This window comes from Catharus ustulatus, chromosome 8 (assembly GCF_009819885.2).
Source record: "Catharus ustulatus isolate bCatUst1 chromosome 8, bCatUst1.pri.v2, whole genome shotgun sequence".
Taxonomy (NCBI): domain Eukaryota; kingdom Metazoa; phylum Chordata; class Aves; order Passeriformes; family Turdidae; genus Catharus; species Catharus ustulatus.
Genome location: NC_046228.1, coordinates 13422895 through 13444489, shown reverse-complemented (window position 1 = coordinate 13444489; position 21595 = coordinate 13422895). Strand labels below are relative to the sequence as shown.

At 44.7% G+C, this 21595-nt stretch overlaps 1 protein-coding gene across 1 annotated transcript in view; it reads left to right on the top strand.

Moving 5' to 3' along the window:
* FBXW4 (F-box and WD repeat domain containing 4) overlaps positions 1–21595 on the top strand; it is a 63144-nt gene that overhangs the window by 26787 nt on the left and 14762 nt on the right. The window lies entirely within an intron of this gene.

Genomic DNA, 21595 nt, shown 5'->3' with positions numbered 1-21595 from the left:
TGCAGCTTACCTTTCTTCAGTTTCTTTCTTTTGTCCTCTAAAGCTCACGTGATTGATTACTTCCTCCCTTTTTGTCACTTTTGGCCAATACTCTAATGTATATATTTTCTGTGACTGTGTGAATTGGCTCACTAGTGTTTGCAGGCAGGTGAGCAGCTTTTGGGAGGCAGTAGCTGACTGAGTTGGAATGCAGACATCTGTTTCTAATCGTATTGAGCTGTGTTGCATATTGATTTTTTTTTTCCCTCCCCCTGCAGTTTTTTATCATTTTTCCCCTTGCTTGAGGGGAAAGTCTGTCTCAGAAAGCTTGGAGGAAGCATCTTTCTTGTGCTGTGTGGTTTGCACAGGAGAATCCGTGACTGTTTAATCGATGTGACAGAAGAAACTTAGTTGAGGGGGCTGGCAACTTTATGGTTTGAGGTTTCCATTTCCAGTTTGTGATTGTTTTCTCTTTGCTTTTTAAGTTCGCAGGGGGAGAAGGTAACTTCACCAGACCTTGGCTGCTGTTTACCTTTGCTCAGTTGTGCAGTGTGCCTTTGTTTTTCCACCTTTGATCAGTGTCCTGCCAACAGATAATTTAGCAATTGCATCCTAGGGTGGAAGTGTGGAGTTAATGTTAAAATTAGGGTTTTTTTTCCTTTCCTTACTTCTGTGGCTGATGGAGCAGAGAAGAGGAGAGGGGAGGTGAAGGGGGCCATAAATTCTAGACCTGGTGATTCTGTTCCTTGTAGAGAAATGAAAGCCTCTGATGTCTCTTCAGCACTTTCATTAACATTTAAATTAAGGGTTTGTTTTTCAGGCGGCTTCAGTCGAAGCCCTTTCATAGTCTGACACATGGAGGCCGTTCTCTCTCTCCTTTTCTCTCTCTTTTTCCAGCTTGCATATCAGTGTACAATAGTAATCACTGTTTTATTTTTTTTTTCTGATCTCTCAGGAGGGCAGCGACCTGACAAGCTGTACCAGAGGTTCAAAGAGAAACAGAAATGGAGTGCAAAGGTAGATGAGCAGGAGGATGCCAGGTTTCACTCCTACAATTAGAGTGGTGTCTGTTCCCTCCCCGCCTTTCAAATGACTGCTTTTGGGGGCGGGAAGGGACACAGAGGGATGGACCTTTCTTGCACGGTGAGAGCCCCAGGTGCAGATGCCTCTAACCAGGCTCAGCTTCCACTGTTACTCCTCCCAGATGAGGCCGGACGTGTCACTCAGAGGATGCAAGCTCATGCCCTGAGGTGGGAAGTGAAGCTGTAGTGTCCTAAGATAGCAGCCTGACCCTTCTAAAGGAGTGTTGATTCACTCTGAGGACAGCAGGAGACTGTCCTCAGCCTGCCATTGGCATTTGAAAAGAGGGTGATAGTGGAGGATATTGCCCTGAAGTAAAGGCAATATCTGTCTTTTGTGCTGCAGGGCTTAAGTAATGTCTGCTTTGAGCATTGCAGCTTACAGTGTCTGAAGTGTCAGTTTGGATCTTGACTTAAAACGACCTAAACCAGACCATGCCTTGCCATAGCTAAGCAGTTTTTGGTATAAGAGCAGTTCATTCAACATCCAGAAGAAAAAGCTGTTTTCCACCTGCTTCAACAGTTGTGTAAAAGCCAAGGAACAAAGGGACAGTTTTAGGAATGTCAATGACTTCCAGTGGAGAAGAACGTAGTAGGATTTGTGTAAAGACATGAGTCTTTGTCCCAGAGCTCTTCTGGAATCTTCCACTTCTCATCTCTTAGCCAGCTGGTCACCTCTGTTGGCTGTTACCTTCTGCAGGCTCTCTGACAGGAATTGTGGGGGTTTCAGTAGCACTGGTATGTTTTAGCTAAAAGACAGAGAAAAATGAGCCAACACATGAGCAGTGTTTAGCATAACAAAACTTGCAGCTTGGTTGCTGTGACTGTTCCACTTTCTACAACTTCACTATACTACCACCCCAAATTTGTTTTCCTTTCACTAAGACCTTCATCCAGGTGGGCTTTGAAGAATGCCAACAGGATGAGAGCAGCAAGTTGGCATGGGGTCAGGAAGGGTATTCCCTGAGTGACAGTAGATATGTTACATAAAGAAGAGTCCCAAAAATTTATGTTTCTTCAAGACTGATCATAAGTGTGCCAGTGGTGGCCATGACTTCCACCATGTGGCTCTTCTGGAGGACCTAGTTCAAGGTCGTGCACTTGCAGAAGCATTCTATATATGCTGAATACTGTTCTGTTATGGAGTTTGGATATTTTTATTTCCTTTTTGTGTGAACTATCACAGATTCTAGTCTGTCATTTCTTGTGTCACTTGTCAGGTTGAAGAATTGTGTCTGACTGTTCTGAGTGCACGGTGATGACTCAGTGAGCGATGCAGAACAACCTTTCAGAGGCAGTGATCTTGTCCATATTCCAAGTGCACTGGAGCTGTCTGGTGGCTGGAGCTGTCTGGTGGGATGTGCTCCTCTGATCCCATCTGACCCATGCTCTAATTGTTTTGTGTCCATCTCATTGTTCTGGCAGTGCACATGGCTCCTACCTGCTCTCTGTGAGATATTTCTATGTAGTCCTAAAAACTGCCACCTTCAACATCATCTTGGTTCTCCATCTTGTATCATGCCCAGGTGATTCAGAATGTCTGCTCTGCACTACTGGCATCTATCCACTCTTCCAAGTGCTTCAGATTTTGGAGACTCAGAGATTCACATCCACTGAGTTTTTCTTCTTCGGGACTCACTGTTGGAAGGTGCTGACCATGTTTAGTGAAACCCACAGCCTATGCAAACCAAAGATATCAGCAGTAAGAAAGAGGATGCTTAGTATTTGTCACACAGTGTCCTCGTTCATGGCTTCTGAGCCATCTCTAGTGTTGCTCAGTTTGTAACTTTCAGTGAGAAATGCTTTTAATTTAAGCTCTCCTGAGGCTGCATGCCAGCACAGAGCTCTGCTTGGCTGCCCTAGTGGTAGTTGGGGCAAGTGTGCTGCAGCACCAGCTGGGGTAACACCTACTAATTCTCTGTGGAAGCTCCAATGTATTTATGGGTGGAGAGGACAGGGGGATGCTTGCTCTCCCACCTTCCCCCATGTTGTCTCAAAAGTCCTTGGTGCATCTTTGATTAGGTGTAGGTCAAAAGAATTTCCACATCGTGACCTTAATAACTAGGGTTGATTGGCAGGCAGTCTGCAGAGAGGGAGCAGCCTGTCCCTTTCATCTCCCTTGGTGCCGTGCTGGGACAATGGGCCAGCATATTTTCCTTGTTGTTCCTCATTTGAAAAGGGTCTGGTATCTCTACTAGGTACCTGTGACATGGGGGTCTTGATTGGGGTCTCATAAAGGGCCCTGTCACTGTGTCCAAAGGCCAGGAATACAAAGGCGGTCAGTGGGTGGGGGTCTCAGCTGACCACTGAAGAAGGGAGGGGAGGGTCCTGGAAGCACTGGAGGGAGAAGCAACCCCTGATGGGAGACCTTAAAGGGGGGAGGGGGGGAGGAGGCAGCCCATTTTTGTCCCAAACTCATCAAGCACATCTGCAGAATTGTCCCAGCCGCTGCCTCCCAGTTTCAAAAGAAAATGATCGTTTGATAAACCGTCCTGATTCACCACTTTCTCACAAGGGAGGGAGACCCACCTTTGACCTCTATGATTTCACATTGGGCCCAACTCCCCCCCATCCAATTGCTGGAGAAACTTTGAAATGCATCCCTTGTGCTCTCTTTCCTTCTCCCTCTTTCCCTTTACTCTCTCTTCCCCCTGCATTTTTTTTTCTAGTCCCCCTCCTCCTCTTCCCACCACCCCCACCTTCCCCACTCTCCTGCTTTGTAAAAAAGCAGGCGTACTGCTTTGGAGTTTAGGCAAGTAATTAGTAAAATCTTTTCTGCAGCACAATAAAACCACAGCCCTTGGCCTGCATATTCCCACAATTTACATACTCGCGGGCATTCGAGAAAACAAGTGGTATTCCCAGTGCATCATTGCCTATGAAAATCGTTTGGAAGGCAGGGAGGGGAGGGTGCTGAGACCCACTCGCTCCTGCGAGCTATAGGAATGTGCATGAATATATTAAAATGTTTTCACACAATGCTTGTATTTTCCAACGGGAAGAGGCATCTTCTGGATGAAAGGCGGCTGGCCCAGACACAGGCCTCTTCCAAACGCTCTTTCCCACTCAGGATTTGTTTGCATGGACCAGATAGAGAGGGGGCCTGGAAGGGGAGTAGGGGGCAAGGCTGCTATCTATGAAGAGTAAATCTTTGTGTGCCTCTTACCCACTCCCCATATGTGATCCCAGAAAGTCAAATTATGAGGGAATTGTGTCTGCAGAGGGAGGCAGGAAGGGAGATCATCAGGACTTTCTGCAAAAGCTTTTGGAGGCATTGCAAACGTAGAGAGGAAATAGCTTGTAATGGAGCATATAGTGCTGTGACCAATGGGATTCGGTGGCTGCAGCAGGAAATGACTGAGAGGGAGCTGACTATCTTGAGCAGTATTAGCAAAGTGCCTATTAATAACAGAAAACACTCTTGCAGCACTTTTCCAGCTTCATCTTACTGTCAGAAACAGGCTACTCAATTCTCAGTCTGGGCAGTATGTCCAGCTGTTCTTCTACTTTTTCCAAGGGGGTGATTGTTCCCGGCTGTGCCACCAATGGAACCCAGCAGTTTCCACTCCTTTTCAATCAGGGCCCACTTAGCTGCCTTTCCTCCATAGATGTCATTTGGGCACTTTAAACTTACAGGATGTTGACAACAGGTGTGTGGTGAAACTTTTATCTAGAGAGTGTAGATCTATGATTTCTTTTCTAATAGACAAGAACTGATGGAGAAAATTGAAGGGAGGGAGAGGCTGAACACAATGGCTTGGCTTAGGAGCAGAGTTTGTATGTAGGGAAGACTGTGGGTTCAGCTCCAGGAATACTGTTTTATTTGAGAATACTGGGGCAGGCTGCAAAGAGGCTTTGCTTGGAGGTAGGATGGTGACTGCATTTTAAAATTATTTTTGTTCAGTTATAGTCTTTTGGTGACTAAAAAAGCCCTTGGAAATTTCTGTGGGAAGTGGTGTGGCACCAGCAAGGTCATCTGGATACCTTTTTCCTTTGTGGTGTATATGGATCTCTTCTTGGTGGATAACCTGTCCATATGGGTTCTGCCCTGAGGATTTTACATCTCTGTCCAACCACAACCATGGCAGCACAAATTTGTGGATGCCAGGAAGAGCTATTTCAAGGCCCATGCTACCCAGCTGAAGTCTGTCTTCCTGAAGGAATTTTCAGAGCACAGACCCCCAGAACAAGGCATAAGTCATTTAGAGAGGAGTGGGAAAGCTTTATTGACAATTTCTCCTCAGCTGAGCCAACTCTTCCTGTCCTTTCTGACCAGACTCTCCCTGTTATGGATGAGAGAAAATGTATTCCCCAAGATCTACAAGGAGCTAAACAATTTAGCATCTCAAAACTTTTTGCAAGAGTATTCTGGTATGGCAGCTGTTCCTAAAATGGATCTGCAGAAGTAGCGAAACTCTGTAATGCTCTTGCTCCTGGCTGGCCTGCACTGGTCATACTGGTGTTGGTCATGGTGCAAAGGTCTCTAACCTTTTTTTGGAAACAACAAACAACCCATCTTGCAAGAGGGCTTACTTCTTATTTTTAATTATTGTCTTCCCAATTCCCTGCTCCTCCCCTTCATCTTTCTGCATTTCTTAAAGAGGCAGTGGAGGGAAAAAAGCTTTGGTTTTTGTTTGGGAAGGGGGTTAGGAAGGGCGACTTGGCCCCTGCAACCTCTCATAGGGGTGTCTTGTCAGGGCGCGGCATGGAGGGCACAAACAGATCATAACCTTTAAATGAAAATGTGATGGAGGGGAGAGATGAAAGCAGTGAAACAAATTAGATACATCTAGAGGGGGTGCTCAACTGGAGAAAATTAGCATTTCTTCCTAATTGGAGTGCAGGGCATTCCATTACAGGGTTTCATTACAAGGAGGGAAGCACTGGGCCTCTTTGGGGGATTCCCCCCTGCCCTTAGTTTCTCTAGAAGTAAAAAATATATTTGAGAGGGAACTGCAAAAGTACTGAATTTATCGGACTGAGGATTTCAGACTGCTGCAGGAGGGAGAATTATAGTAAAGTACCAGTTCTTTATTTATTAAGACAAGAAAGTGATGATTGTGTACACATGAAGGCAGTTACTAGTCCTAGTTTTCCTGAAGGAAATTAAAAAGCATACAGGAGGTTGCAGGTGATGGTAACTTTTTCTGATTCGAGTACTTGCTGAATCAAATTTCTAGACTATCCAAAATGCACTAGTTTGTTTGAAGCAAAGGGATATGTTTTTGATTATGGTCAATGGAGTCAATTCGAGCCTATTTTATACTGCATATGAAGTCCATGCTGCACAAAACACTTATTTAATGTGTGTTTGCCTGATTCTACCTCTAACTAGAGCTGTTGTATCCAACAGAAATTTGCTTATATTCCTGGGAAGACGATGGCCAACTTCCAACCGTGTCTAGTGGCTGCTTTGGAGCTTGTATACAGCTCTGTGGTCCAAACAGCTTGTGACAACTTGAGGAACAGGCAGACTTGAATGTACTTTATATGTACATCTGTATGTGTGAATGGGGGCAAGGAGTAACTTAGAGGGAATTCAAGGGACAAGGTTTTGCATTGCATTTCCTGGTTATAAGTAGAGGGGGACAGTTTCTTTTTTCCAACCATGGACTGAATTATTTATCAGTCAGTGCTCTCAGGAAAGCCTGGGGGGAAGAGGAGAAGGGGGAGGAAGAAGAAGAGAAAAGCATACTTTCTTCAGGTGTGTGGTAAGCAATGTGTGTTGCTCTTCCAATCTACAATTACAAACTTTCTGTTCCAGCTCAGGAGAAAGAATACGTGAGCATATCAGTATGGATTGTAGGAAACTGCTGAAGGAAGGGTTCTGTCTGCAGAGAAGTTGGTTCCTGGCAGAGGGGGAGATGTTTGCAGCAGCAATGCCTTCATCCTGGGCAGGCTCTGTCATCCATGTGCTTGGGATGAGGTTGCAGATGTATGAATTTACAGAAGTCATAAATGTAAATCTCCGACTATCATTTTGGCATTTTGACACAGAGGACAGTACTGTCCGCAGAAATATCTTCAGGCTTAGACAAAATACTGATAAAAATGAAAGCATAGCTCAGAGACAGGCTTTTCCTGTATTAGGTCTGGCACACACCAGAATGATGATGTCTCCCATTGCAACATTCTCCTTGTCACTTCAGTCCTCACAGAAGATGCTTGGCAGACTGTTTAAAATAAGGCAAGAGGGGAACAGGACTTGAGAAGCTGAAATTTGGAGAGGAGCAAATGAGTAATAGAAGATAGTCATCCTTGAAGGGAAACCAGTTTCTCTGAAGAATGGGAATTTCTCCTCGATGTGTGCATCTGTCTTGAATGCTAATACACTTTCAGATGGAGCATGCCACCATGCCTCTTGCCTGTAGCTAAGCCTCAGTTTCCTTGGCTTGCTGACATCCTGAATCTCTGTTGTGAGTTGAGTCGGACACTGGAAACGTGGACAGAATTGTGTGACCCTGACTCTTTCCATGGCTCCATTGACTCTGGTTTCTTTTCAGAGCAGTGTGAGACTGTTACAGACTGGAAGGCAGAATAGAATGTGTTTTTTCTATGCAGTGTTGCCTGTATTGTGTTCTATGGTTCATTATCTAGATTTGTCAGGTCTTCTGTACCTTCCCTCCCAATTGCATGAAACACAACCGCTGCAACCACTTTCTTGCTCTTAAGAGGTGTTGAGTTCCTGATACTCGATTCACTATCTCTGCATGTAGGATGTACTCTTACTGCTTTGTAGGCATCCTGTCACTTGGCAGGTGCAGGGCTAATTTGGGACCAGGTATTAAAGCGAGCTTTTAATGTGCATTGCCCTGTCTAATTAGTAAATTCTTGTTCTCTCTCCTCTGAGATTGAAGCACATATTCCTTTAAGTCTAACCGTCCATCAAAGAGGACTTGAATGAGGCCCTGCTATGGTTGGTAGACACAGGGAACTAATGACAAGAGAGAGCCCATTTCCTTTGAGAAGAGAGACCTGTACCAAGGTGATTTATAGTTCCAAAGATTTATTAGTGTGGGGGCTGAAGAGAGCCTTGCAAGCTGGAACCTAAGAGCTTAGGTTTTTTTCAGGGAAAAAAGAAATCTGTGTGTGTACCTCTTCCCCAGTCCTGAAAGAGACTACTGAAAGATCAGAAGTGAACTCATCAGAAGCAGCAATTGCGGACTAAGCTGGGCCAAGGGGCAACTGCTACTATTGCTGTGCTTGGTCTGTTCCTTCTGGTGCAGCTGTGTTGAGCTTTACACCTGTGCTTTGTTCAGTGACCTGCTTTGACTGTTCAGACTGATTTAATGAGGGGATGGAGCAGGAGTGTCTGATTGAAGAGTTTCTCTCTTGCATCTGATTTTCTGTTTTGGCCTAGAGCATGTTTTTGTTTTTCTGTATACTTCTCCTGGATTTTCTCCTCTTTGACAGTGGAGAAGCAAAGGAACCTGCTCCAGATATTAGAAAAAGAATAATGTTTCTCTAGCATCTGTCTTCTGATGGTCTCAGAGCAGTCTGAGATCATGGATGGTGTGCAGACCACTTCAGGTAAGTTTGGAGCCTGGCAAAGCGAGGACTTCATGCTCCTGGTACCTGGTGGAAAATATGAGGTACTTCAGTAGAATTGTGTGCAGGTGAACAATGCTGTTGGCACTGTGCAGTATCTGAGTCCTCTACTTCCCAGATTGGTTTGTGAGACCCTCAAGGTCCTGATATCTGTGCTGGCTCTTCAGCTCTCTCAGTAGAGCTGGTAGTATTGTTCCCTGCTAATTTTAGGAGTGACTGAGGTTGGTTGATGCCTCAGAACATGGAGCAATTAACCTGCCTCTGAAGCAGCAATGAGCCAACAGGTTTTGAAGAGGAGATACAGCAGAGGAAAACTCTTCTGCACCAAAAAATGGATGGATACATTATTGGTTTGTATCATGTTTTTGTGGTCTTTCCCTACTTGGTCACAAGTAAAACACTCTGTAGAAGTTAATGATATACTGATGTTTGATTGCCTCCGTTAGTCCTGGTAAGACCAGCCTGAAAAAAAAAATGGAGAGTGAGATGATGGTGGGTAAGCTTGAATGTGGAACTGTTATTCACCAAATCCTGCAATAGTACTAGAGACATTTGAAATTACTAGAAGATTGTTTTAAAATGAATAAAAGATAGTATTCCCTTCATACAGTGCTTCAGAGGTTGTGGAGGTGGATGATGCCAGTTTTGAAAGTGATTTTGTAAATTCATGGATAGCAGGTTCTTAATAGGGAACTACACTCTTTAAAGTCCTTAATGCAGCAATTGTGGATGCAAAGTGAATGACTACAGAAGGTTGCCAAGCTTACACAATCTTCCTGAACAGCATCTGCCAGTACCACTGGAGACAAAGCAGTGAGCTCGATGGACTATGGCTTGACAAAAGTGGGCATTTCTCTTCTTCTGGCCATGGTGGGTCAGTCCAGCATACCTCTACCCCAGCAGTGGTCAGTAGTAAATGTCTATGGAGAAGAAATTTGACATATGAAGCAAGAGCGAAAAGATCCTTTCCTGACTATTCTTTCCCAGCTTCCAATGGGGAGAGGTTAGGGTTTCCCTGGATAGAGTTTTCATCTGCACCAATGTTTCTTTCATATTTGCAGAAGATAACTCTGTGAGCAGCTCATCTCTTCTTTCTGAACCTGTTAATGTTCTGGGTTTCATAGGTTCCTTTCAAATTCAGTGTTGTGTCCTGAGGAAGAACCATCTTGTTCCATTTTTAAACCTTTTGCCTGATTATCTTATGGAGTAATACAGTGAATGGTTTCTCTCTCTCGATACTCTTCACTCTGTTTAAAGTTTTAATATTTTTCCCAAGCCACCCCAGCTCTAGTATCAATAGCTATGTGTGAAGCAGTAGCAAGCCATGTCTTGCAGGTACTTGCTGGCCAGTTGTTATTTGGAGTGGAGTTCAGGCGTACAAGCTCATCACTTCCTCCCAGTGCAGCCTCTGACTGGAGTCTGCAGAGATGCAACATGAATTGATGGCCATATAATTGGTTCTTGTGTATTCACATGATAAAAGATGAATGACAGTTTCGAGTGGGACACTTGTAACAGGCTACAGAATCAAATACTGATGCTCAAGTAATGTGCTCATTTTAGTGTAGGACGTGTGAGTGAGGTTGGTTTTGGCATTTCTTTGTGTGGGTCTTTGACTTACCAAGGAGAAATTGTTCTTTTAATAGCTGTGTTTTTGGATGTGACTTCCTAAATTGTCAGAGCACATGGAAATAAGGCAAGCCATGGAAAGGAAAGGAGGAAACTGTGGTTTCACACTTCTACCCACAAAGCTGCCTATGTATTTAAAGCTTCCAGACTTCTGTTCCTTGAAGTGCTGGAGGAATGACTGCCAGCAGGTTGTCCTGCTTCACCTAGACAGCAGCTTACTGAGTGGCAGGAGACAGTGTAGTACTTAATATCCCTTTATCAGATTATTTTTCGTCATCAAAGGACAATGTGTGTTAGGGAATCCTCTGTTCCATTGCAGACTTGAGGTGTGTGCCTGAAGAGTCTTTTTCTCAGTCCTTTCTTCCAATGCAATCCTTTCCCTCTTATACCATTTTATGTGTAATTTTCCCCCAGTATACAGACATAAAACATCATAATAGATTAATGCTCACCTTCTTGTCTTCTCTTTTCCCTATCTTCTATGCCATCTATTTTGCCTGGTTACTTTCCTATCTTCATCTGGTTTATCTCAGTTATCAGTGAAATTTAGCAATTCTTAGCCTGTCTTGAAGCCCAGCCTCGTTGCAGATGCTGAAGGTGCTGTGAAACTGTGCCTTATTGATGTCAGCATGATTTGAACTCCGGCTTCTGCAAAACTTTTTCAGCAAATTTTTGAGTGGTTTGGGATCTTGTGGGAGGTGGCCACTAAACATCTCTGTGCCTTAGATGTGTATTATCTGTTAATGAAACCTTGTATGCCTTTCTCTGCATGCAGGGCTGGGGTTTTCTGGCCTGACTGGCAGCTTTGATTTCTCATTCTGGTGCTTGCTCACAACCAAGTATACCCTGGACCTGCAGATGGGGAGGAGGGGTTTTATTCAGGATCTTGGTTGCTTAGGGCTGAAGAGTTGACATGCTCCTAACACATAGTATGAAAACCCTGAAGCAAATCATGCTGTGTAGAGTGGAGAACTGGGGAGGTGGAAGCTGCCCAGAGCTTTAAGGGCAAGTGGATTAAGGTTGCTGCAAGCGTGTCCGTGTCAGGACTGGAATGATCAGAACAGGAAAGCTCTAGGAGTCATTTCATGGCTGAGTTAAACGCAGATGAGGCTTTGCTTCCCTCCTCCACAGAGCACCTGTGTCTCCATGCCTCAGTGTCCTGGCCCTTTCTGTGTGTAGCATGTGCTCCATATACATGCCTTTCCCCTTTCACCTTTTCATGGTCTTTGACTTCTTAAAACTGTCTGAGTATTATTTCCCTCTCCCCTGATGAAGAACTCATTTAGATTTAATTTGTAAATTGTTTGAATATCACAGGGCAGAGGAGGAAGATCAAGCACTCTGTTATTTGGCTTTTTTCCCCTAAAAGCATGAACAAGTACAGCTCCTGCCTCTGTATGGTGTCAAGAAAGAACTGATGTCCTGTGTGCTAAGATAAGGAAAGTATATGTTTGTTGATAACTCCTCTTCTTCCTCACCATCCTGATCACTATTTTCCAAATCTTCCTAAATATGAGAGTTTGAATTTATTGTATGTGTGTCTGTATGGCAAAAGGAAAAAGACGAAAATAATTTGTGGCTCGTGGCACTAGGAAAAGAGATTCCTTCCACCTCTACTTTTAAACTGAAACATTCTTGATTTTTAGTTGTTCTGGCAGACCTGAAAGGATTCTCCCCTCCCCCTGACCTCACTGGCATGCATGGATTGCTGCTTATTGAAAAGTAATTTTCTGTCATAGATTCTAATGGAAAAGTTTATATAAAATGTCATTCTATATATATATATATATATATACACATGCATTCTTAAAACAATACTTGTTAACTGAAAACTTTGCCAGTCACATCTGAAAAAATACTGGGATTGGTCTTGGCAGTCCTGAACCTTAAAAAATAGAAAGGCGGTATTTTATCAGTAGAAGAGATTTTCTTCTTTGCATCGTGATTTTTAAAGCATTTTCTATAAATGAACAAATATTTAGACTTTTATCCAAAGCAGTGGCAGCTGGAATATTTACTTAAATCAATTCTACATGTGCTTTTGTAGGGTGTGGGGTTATAAGAAGAAGCAGACCTGGACCACATAAGGTTTGTGATAAAGTGTGAGCACAGATGACATTACGTATCTTTTCCCACTAGTGCAGGGAATGTTCACTCTGCTCCTCTGCACAGGCTTGAAATTGGCCTGGTCAACATGCGTCTGCTTTTGTTCATTCTTGTGTCTGCTTCTCAAGAGCTGGCGTGGATTTTACAGCAAGCATACTTTGTCCGGAGTTGTCAAAAGTTGCTTCTAAGGAAAAGTATTGAGCATTGATGGATCAAAGGCACACAGTATCTGGCTGAACTCATCTCTGTGACAAATACTTAAAGCAGCTTGGGTGAGGTTGAAATAAATAGGATTGAAATTGAAAAATTATCTTTTCTGTGAGAGCCTTTCATAAAATGTGATAGAAATAGATAGAGCCCGAAAAGAAACCAAAATCATGGAGTTGAACCAGGCAATTGCTTCTCTGCTTTGCAACCTGCTGCAGCATTGTGTCACAGTTGTATTTTAGGCAGCTCAGAAATTAAAAGTCTGTGCCCTGGGGGTTGTGCTGCCTGCGTGCTCCCTTCTACAGTTGGAGTCCCTGAGGATCTCCTTTCCTTGTTGGCAGGACTGTTGTAATTGCATCATCTCCTAGGGCTTGCTCAGCATTCCAGTGTACCTGTCCTTTCATAACAGTGGCATCTTTTCACTTCCCTGTCTAACACCCCACCTTCATTGCAGAATCAAGACCAAGCTTTTAGATTATGCCAGTTCTTGCTTTCTAGTAGGATATTGCAGTCATAAGAGACATGAGGTGAGTCTTTTAAAACTATGGTTTAACATTTAAAAACTAACAAACAAAAAATCCCCTAGGCCCCACTGCACAGAAGGTGTGATCATTAATCCAGCTGAGCAGGAGCTTTAACTTGTCTACCAGACCTGACAAGTCAGGACAAGCATTTCTATCCTGAAGGCAATGGTGATAACTCAAAAAAAGCATAGATGCTAGCAAGTCCTGAGAATCAGCAGATGCATCATGCCACACACAGGATGCCAGTTTCTGGCTTGTGGGTCATGTGATATCAATCTGATTTAACACAGGAGCAATGCACTGGTGGCCAAGTTTTTCAACCCACCTGCAGCAGGTTTCCTGGTAGTTCTGCAAGACTAAAGTCTTGTAGCAGAAAGGGAGACAGAACAAGTGAGGTTCCACTATGAAAAACAGTTTTGGTTTGCTGATGGGAGATACCTCAGCTAGAACAGAGCCTGGTGCCTGTGTTGCTGTTATGGTTGTGGTTATGGTTGTTGCCTGACTTTTGGAGCAGATGCTGAAGGAATTGACTTACTTTTGCATGAGTTTTCTCAGCAATAAGAGTTCTCACTCTGTCCTTGGCACAGTTCTTGCTATCCTGTTTGGGACCTGCACTGTCCATCTTATTCTCCCCAAGTCTGTTGCCTTTCTAAATCTCAGGGTGAAGGTACTAGACTAGAAATCCTGTCCTGGGAACATAGGCTACACCAGGCCTTCAAGAATCTGACATACATCTCACCCCTTCACACACTTCTGTTGTGCATCACTGGATCTCTTTTCTCCTTTACATCCTGCACTGCCCTGTTCCACAGGTTGGGAGAAGGATGCCATGGGCCAACTTCTTCAGTGTGTGTCCCACTGCTGACCATGCCCCAGCTATGCCAGGCAAACTGTCCCGCTCCCACCCCCTCTTCTTGTTGGCCGCAGATTGGAGCCCCCGAGAGGTCTTTGTCCGCCTGTTGAGAGCAGCCCCCGTTCCTCCATTCCCACATGGCGCACCCTCCCCAGCAGCCCTCTCCCCATTCAGCAGTTTGGGCTGAAAGAACCTTGGCTAATTACGCCGGGCTGAAAATTACCACTTTGCCGTGTTGTCCTGCTGCTGGGCCCATTTGTGTGGGGCCTGTAGTTAGAGGGAACAAAGTCCCCCCTGTGGAGCCAGGCAGGCCCCAAGTGTGAAGCTACAGGTACAAGCAAGAGGGGAATGAAGGGAATAATTACCAGCTTCTCCAGGTGAAAGCCCCGTTAAAACTTCAATAAGCCAATTAGGGGCCAGGGTGTGTGTGTGGGGAGAGTCTCCCCCACCTATAACTGATTCCCACCAGGCAATTAACAGAAATCATTTCACGGAGGGGAGGATAAGAAATGGCTCTTAGAAATTGTCTTGAGCTGGGGGGGCCTGAAACAGCACGACTGCTGCAATGGTCCTCATGTGCTCCAACCTCCCTGCTCACTGTGTGGCCTGAAAATGTTGGTGGGGCTAGGAGGAGAGGGAGGAGGGAGGGAAAATGGCAAAGAAAAAGGAATCGCTGGAGCTTTACACCTGGGCAGGCTTTGAGAAAGTGAGGGCTGGAGTTCAGAGCTTCTTGTAAGGCTGTGTGTGGGCCCAGAGCACCAAGCTCAAGGGGGCTGCTGGGTCTGGGGAAGTGGGCAAAGATTGAGCTCAGGGTGTCTTCCCCATGGGGGTGAGGGGAAGGATAATGGCACTGGGCAGAGTAGGGAGGGAAAACGTGATGGGTATGAAGGCTGGAAGTGTGTGTGCAGGTTAGTGACAACTGAATGCCAGGCCCTCAGAGGTGCATGATAGTCTGTAGGTACAAACGGTGCCTAATACTGTGCATGCATCTCATCCAGGGATCATGTTTTTCTGCTGCACAGTCAGTAGCTTCACCTGTTTCTTCCTTTCAGTTCATTCCAAACACCCAGGGAATTTTCTCAAGCTAGAGATTTTATTAAGTTATCTTGCAGCTCCCATGTAGTGTATTGCAGATGGCATGTTGTAGCAGCTGTCTGATGGGTACCTCACAGGAGTCTTGCCCATTGGTGTTTGAAAGGCTGTTCTAGGGAGTAGAGCATAGGATGAAGTTGCTACAGATGGCTGAGATTTCAGTAGTAAGATTTGAAGGGAGAATGCATTGTGTGAGTAAAGAAGTTGAGACACCAGCTGTGGTTATTTCACCTGCACTTGAAAAATAAACAAATAAACCCTTAACTCCTCAAAACAGAAATGTAACCTTAGTAGCCACTTTCTTTGAATTTCTAATGTTATAGCTTCTGAGCACTAAGAATGTTCTTTGAGATTTTGTTCTGTTACTGACAAGCTGATGTAACTGTGCTGTAGTGGTTTTTAATCACCTAGTCTCAAACTGACCTGAAAGTCCCTAGATTACATTTTTTTTCATCTTTTTTCCCCCCTTCTCTTTTTCTGCAGAAAGCTCTCTGTGGTAAGAATAGAGAACTGTATCTCTTTCGCAGCCCAGATTTTAGACTCAGGAGTGATTTCTCAGTTGAGTCATGTTTCTTTATTATTCAGCCTCTAAGACGTAACCCCAGCGGTTGCCTGCAAAGAGAGCTCTGCTCACAGAAGAGCCGGGTAAGCATTCACAGACAAACCAGTTTTGGCACGGGCTTTGATTTTTGGTACATGTTATTTAGATCAGTGCCTGAATTAGGTTCTGGATTAAATTTCTCTTATGGTTAAGGAGTCTCTTTTTTCTTGTAATAACAGTGATAACTTGAGCATCATTTGGGGTTTAAATTTGGTCTCAAGAGAGACAAAGAGTTCTTGTACAAACACCTCTGCATGAACTCCGTGCCTGGCAAGCACAGAGATTTGGGGAGTGAAGAAAGATGAAGACTGTTGGACATACCATATAAATATGTATTTTACACTGTTAAAAATAGTTTATCATGACTTTTCCTTCACTAAAGGAGCAGGATTGATGTCAAATGCTTATGTAGCTACAAAAGCAATTCTGTTTGAAGTTCTGAAAAATGAGAGCAGTACTGTGAAAAGCACTGTTCCAATATTCCTCTTCTACAGGAGCACTCAGGATCCTCAATCAACTTTTATAGAGCAAATCTGAATGTGGTCCTCTTTTGGACATTCGGTTCTTTCTAAAAGTGTGTGTCATGTGGAGTATTGGGGAAAGCAGTGATACTTAGATGTGAACAGCCCTAGGAACATCAGGACTGTTTTGTGGATTGAATCACTAGTTTCTAATCAAGGGTATTTTCCTTTTCAATACTGGAAGAGTATGCATGTATTTAGCCTGTCTGGAATCTTTGTCTTGATGTCATTGAGCTCAGTTTTTCTCCAGAAATGAGGATTGTGCTCTGTATGAGGTGGCTTGTTTTCATAAACTTACCTGCTGCAGGGCTACTGAAGGGACAGTGATCAAGGTTGCAGGTGACTTGGGCACAGAGTATGGGGTGAAACTGCAAAGCAATGAAGGCAAGATGGAGGTGTCTAGGTCGGACAGCTGCTAAGCAGCTTGCTAGAGTAGCTTGCTAGTGACTTGTCTACCATGCCAGGAATTGGGCTTTTGCGGATATTAAAAGCTTTTTGTGTTCCTCAACCTAAGTGTCTTTGAAGTCTGGAGGAAGACATGAAGTTAGAGGCCAAGGAGGAAGGCTGGAGAGGTGAAGCTGATTTTCCTCTACCATGAGGCATGAAGTAAATGACCTGGGAGGCAACAACATGAGCATTTCTTCTATCTCATGAGCTGAAGTTCTGCCTCAGATGTGACTTCATGTTTCAACTGGCATCTATACAGTGCCCTTCAGTACAAAATGTAAATGCCTTCTTTTTGGAGACCACTTTTTAGTGGTCCACTTGAGGTGGCATATGAATGAGTTATTAGTCCATCTGTTCATGCACGTGTCACTGGTGCTCCTTGCCAAGAGCACAGCGTTTCTTCTTGGAGCAATAATGGTTGTCAGCATTGCAGGGTTCATGGCCTTCTCTATGCATTTTGCTTTCTCTCTGTGCTGAGTCCATGGTGGGGTATGGCAGAGCTCTTCTGTACCTTATCTGTGTGACATTTATGAGGTAAATCAGGAGCACAGTTTAACTCTGAGTTGACTGCTACCTTGGGGGAATACTGTAGCATGCACATGAGCTCAAAGAAGCAGCAGCAAACCTGCCAGAGCTTTCCAGTCTGTTTCTGGAACAAGCCTGGCTATTTGCCTTCAACTTCTGGGTCTTTTCAGCAAGGTTATTCAACAAAGGGGAGACTCTCCTGCAGTGGGATTCTTCTGCTTGCTCAGGTGAGCTTTAGGTCCAACTGTTTTACCTTCTGATTTTTGTTGAATTTGTGGGTACAGAATGTTAACATATAACCCAGCTGGCTTGACTTCTGAGGTACTTGGTACAGTTCTTTGGTCATCCTGTGAGAAGTACAAAGTATAGCTAAAGGAACTGGTCAGGGACAGTGAAGGGGCAACACCAGCCTTGCATGACCATCCAGTCCTGGGTTTGTCCACGCATCTAAGGCAGGTGGGATTTCTTGTATGTTTGTGATGCCTGCTTGCTCATAAAGAACAACATGCTAAACTGATGTTGTGCTGGTTTTTTTTTTTGTTGGATTTTTTTTTTTTTTGTTTCCTTGCAAATTAAATGCTCCTGGGGAAGGAGCACTTGCTTCCCTGCACTCTGTCTCTCTCCCTTTGTGTTTATCTGGTCTGTTGGAGAAGTCTCATGCTGGAGGTGGCGAAACTCCCTGTGCTGGGTTTCTGACCCCCTCCTCTCCCCTTCACAATGTTGTTACTGTTGCATCTGCTCTTCAGCAGGGGCTCCATCAAGTTTGTGTGACCTTAGCACTGTATTCATGCTGGAGGAGTTACCTTCCATAATGATGTCAACTGATGAGGCTGGCAGGATGGTGGCGGCCGCGATAAGACATGACATGTTCTAATGATTCGCCTTAGCGAGCTGTGTGTGTGTTGGGGGGGCACAGAGGGGCTTGCAGAGGGGAGGTGGGGGCCCCACAGGTGCCGACAAAGACTTTGACCTTTGCTGCTATAATATCAGTGTTTCACAGGCAGGGCGGTTCGGTAACCCACTTTCAGCCCATCAAAAATTGATTTAATTGCAATTTTTTCCCCCAATTAGGAGCACTGGAGCTTAACTAATTGGAGTAATAGAGAGTAATAAGGCTCTGATAAAAAGCCTTCCTCTGCCTCCTTTGTATCTTGTGTCATCGCCTGTCAGAGGTCAGAGAGCTTGCATATTCTATTAGGCAGAGTTGCCTTCATTTGTACAAATTAGTTTACCCAACAGTAATTAAAATGCCAGTGCGGGTCGGGGAGAGCTGAATACAATTGATGGGCACGTTGGTGAAGGATTTGACAGCTCCGGTGGCCTCCCTTGCCAAAGCGTGTCAGTGCTGAATCAAAGGCTACACAAACCCACGGACCCGTGCGTTTAACCCGCGGCACCGTCGGCACCAACTGCTCTCTCTCTTCTGCTATCTCCCCTTTGGATTTGCTTTCTCTTCTCCTTCTTTTCTCGTCTCACTTGAGACTTTTTTAAATAGATGTTTCCCATCTTTGAGCTGTCCTTTCTGTTGATCGCTTTCATAACATTGCTACCAACCCCCCCATCCTGTCTCCCTTGGTTCTCCCCCTTCTCTCCCCCACCTTCCACATTCCCAGCTGCAGGGCTCTGTCAAGTAATAACTTCTTTGTTTCCCAGTCCAGTGAGTCTCCATATATAATAGTTTCCAAAATGGAACAACGATGTCCAATTCCAGGGGGCGGGGGAGCGCGCCAGGAGGAAGGAACAGGCTGTTGCACGTGTCAAGCAGATTCTGGATTTGAAATCCCTGAAAAGCAGAATAGAACTAGAGAAGCAATCTGTTTACAGTACAGGGGCAGGGCACCTGGCTGGGGCACAGGGGAGGTATAGTGAGAAGAGGTGTGAAAGGACCTGTTTTACCCAGGTTCCTTCAATGACTTTGCATTGCAGGATTCCCAGGACCCGCTCTGGAGGCTGGTTTGGTAGTGGAGAAAGTATGTGTTGTTCGATGTTACTTGTATTTCTGGAGCTGAGACTGTTTCCAAGCCTCAGGATAAATAGCATGTTTCCAAAAGGACTAATGTGCATCTACCTCTGTCCCTCTGGTTTGTTCACATCTGGCAATGGTCTGTCCAGGATGGGGTAAATAGAGGTGCTACAGGAATCAAACTGTAGTTGGCACCTGGGAAGCAGCCATGGAATTATTGCAACTGGAGTGTAGCCAGAGCATTACTGCTGTTGCCAGAAATGCCATGAGATCTCCATCTCTCAGATGGAGAGTTCATGTGTTTCTTCCAACAACACTGCCAGGGTGTGTGTTCTCTTTCATTTCCTGGCCCAGCTTCTATTGTGGGGGCATGATGTCTAATGAAATAGACAATCCTTCTGCAGTATAGAGATGGTCTGGCTTCTGGAGAAGCAGGCTCTTGGTTGTTTTGTTGGAGTTTTTTTCCCTCTTGTTTATTCTTCTCCTGCCTGTCAGTAGGGAGATTCAAATAAAAGAGGACATCGAAGTGTCAGGTGAGCTGGAAGATTCCTTGTGTTGGACAACAAAAATATGCTGTTCATGAAGTATGTGTGTCTCAATGCTGTACAAAATTCTTGCCTTCCTGGTTTGGTTTTTGGCTTGGTTTTAGTTCCTAGGGGATCCCTGTGAAGACAACATGCCCTGTTGTGGAAGCCCTACAGTAGCGCTTTTCTTCCCATTAGAAGGACCTAATAGAGGGAGTTTATAGTAGCTGCTCATGGTAACCAACAGCTTTCAAAGGACAGCGGGAAGCTTAGTGGGAAAGGGGCTTTACACCTACAAGGCCATCTGGAGACTGGCCATAGCAGTTTTTATGGTGGATATAGATGCATCTGATCAGATATGTATGCTTCAGTTGGATGAGTCATGCCTGCCTTAATATATTTAGGGTATCCTGTACTCTCTTCTTCCCAATCTAGTCTCTCCTCAGTCTGGCTGTAAAAAGCAGTGTGGGCAAAATGAATGATACTCTCTAAGCTAGTAACTCAGCTTGAATTGTTCTTCTTGGACAGCTGGCAACAACAGTTGTGAAAAAACTGCACTTCTGTAAGTTGGAGGGTTTTCTTATGTGTGCTCTGTGCTCTCTAAAGCAAAAGAGCCTTGTTGAAGGTAGACTGAAAGAAGCAAGCCTGATAGAAAGCTTAAGCTCTGCTGCATGAAGTTTCAGAAGTTTTGGAGCCAAGCTTTACGTGCTTTCCTCCAATCTGCATGTTGTTTTAGACATACGAAAGGTGACTTGTGTTGCTCTTTTGCCTGATGTAAAACTGTCACCTCTGAGAGGTTCCCAGTTATGAGACACCTAAGGCTTCAACGTGTGTGCCTGCAGATTGGACTCAAGGTGAGAGGCCCTGTATTTATGCCCTGGAATCCAGACTTTAAGGTCAGTTCACTCTCAGGCTTTGAGAATTTCTCATTGGCACCACTTCTTGTGCATGTTGTCTTGTGAATGCTGCATTCTAATGCTGCAGTGAAGGTGGCCTGCTCTTGTGGGAGAAGTCTTATCTTTGCTTGCTAATGGGCTCAGGCTGTTAAAGATAAGGCCTGCAAACCTGATCCTGCTGAAGTATGAGACAAAATTCCTGTTGACTGAATGGAGTCAGCTTTACCCAGAAGAGACTTGTTTGTGCCCCTGAGGCCTGTATTTGATGCTGGAGAAAAATCTCTTTATCTAATGCTTTTCTGTCTCTCTTTCTTTTTTCCTTTTTTTTTTTTTTTTTTTCCGCTGAGGGGTGAGGGGTAAGGACCAAGGAGGGAAATCTGAAGTCCAGGACTGACAGCATGAGGGAGGATTAGACCTAACTGTTCCTCCCACCTTTTTCTTCCAGTTGGTGTGCCTCCATGGTAATTTAGACCTGTGGCAACCATCAAAGCCTTGTGCATACCTTCTGCACAAAGGGGTCTGTCTCCCGCGCGAGGGTGTTCTCTGCTGGGGCAGAGTCAGTTTGTCCCCCAAAAGAAAAATCTTAAGCACCCAATTGCCTGCTTGACTGACTCCCTGACTGCTATTATGTTTCTAACCACAGTAATTGACTTTAGTAGTTATTAATGGATTATGACTGGGGAGGAGGGACAAAACCCAACACCTAGCTTTGTGGCAGAGGGACCTCTTGACCAAAGTGTTGCTTTCCAGACATGGGGCTTGACCGACAGTCTGTCAAAGTGGGCATCTTTTGCTTGTTTTCCTCTGAGAATGGGTGACATTGGCAAAAGGGAAATGTTCCCTCCTGTCCTGGACTATGGTGGAGAGAAGGCAGGCATTGAGCAGAAACCATGTTTCCAAAGATTAAATGCTGCACGTTTTTTAATTGATTCTGATGGCTGCTGCACAGCAACAAGAATTGGATTTTCCACTGATTCTCAGACTTTTGTCAGGGACTTACATGGAGAAGAATAATGTGAGCACCCTGCAGCACCTGTAGGGACAGCCCAATGCTACAGGTGCTTTGGCTGATCACATGTGCACAGCCAGTGAACCTGGAAT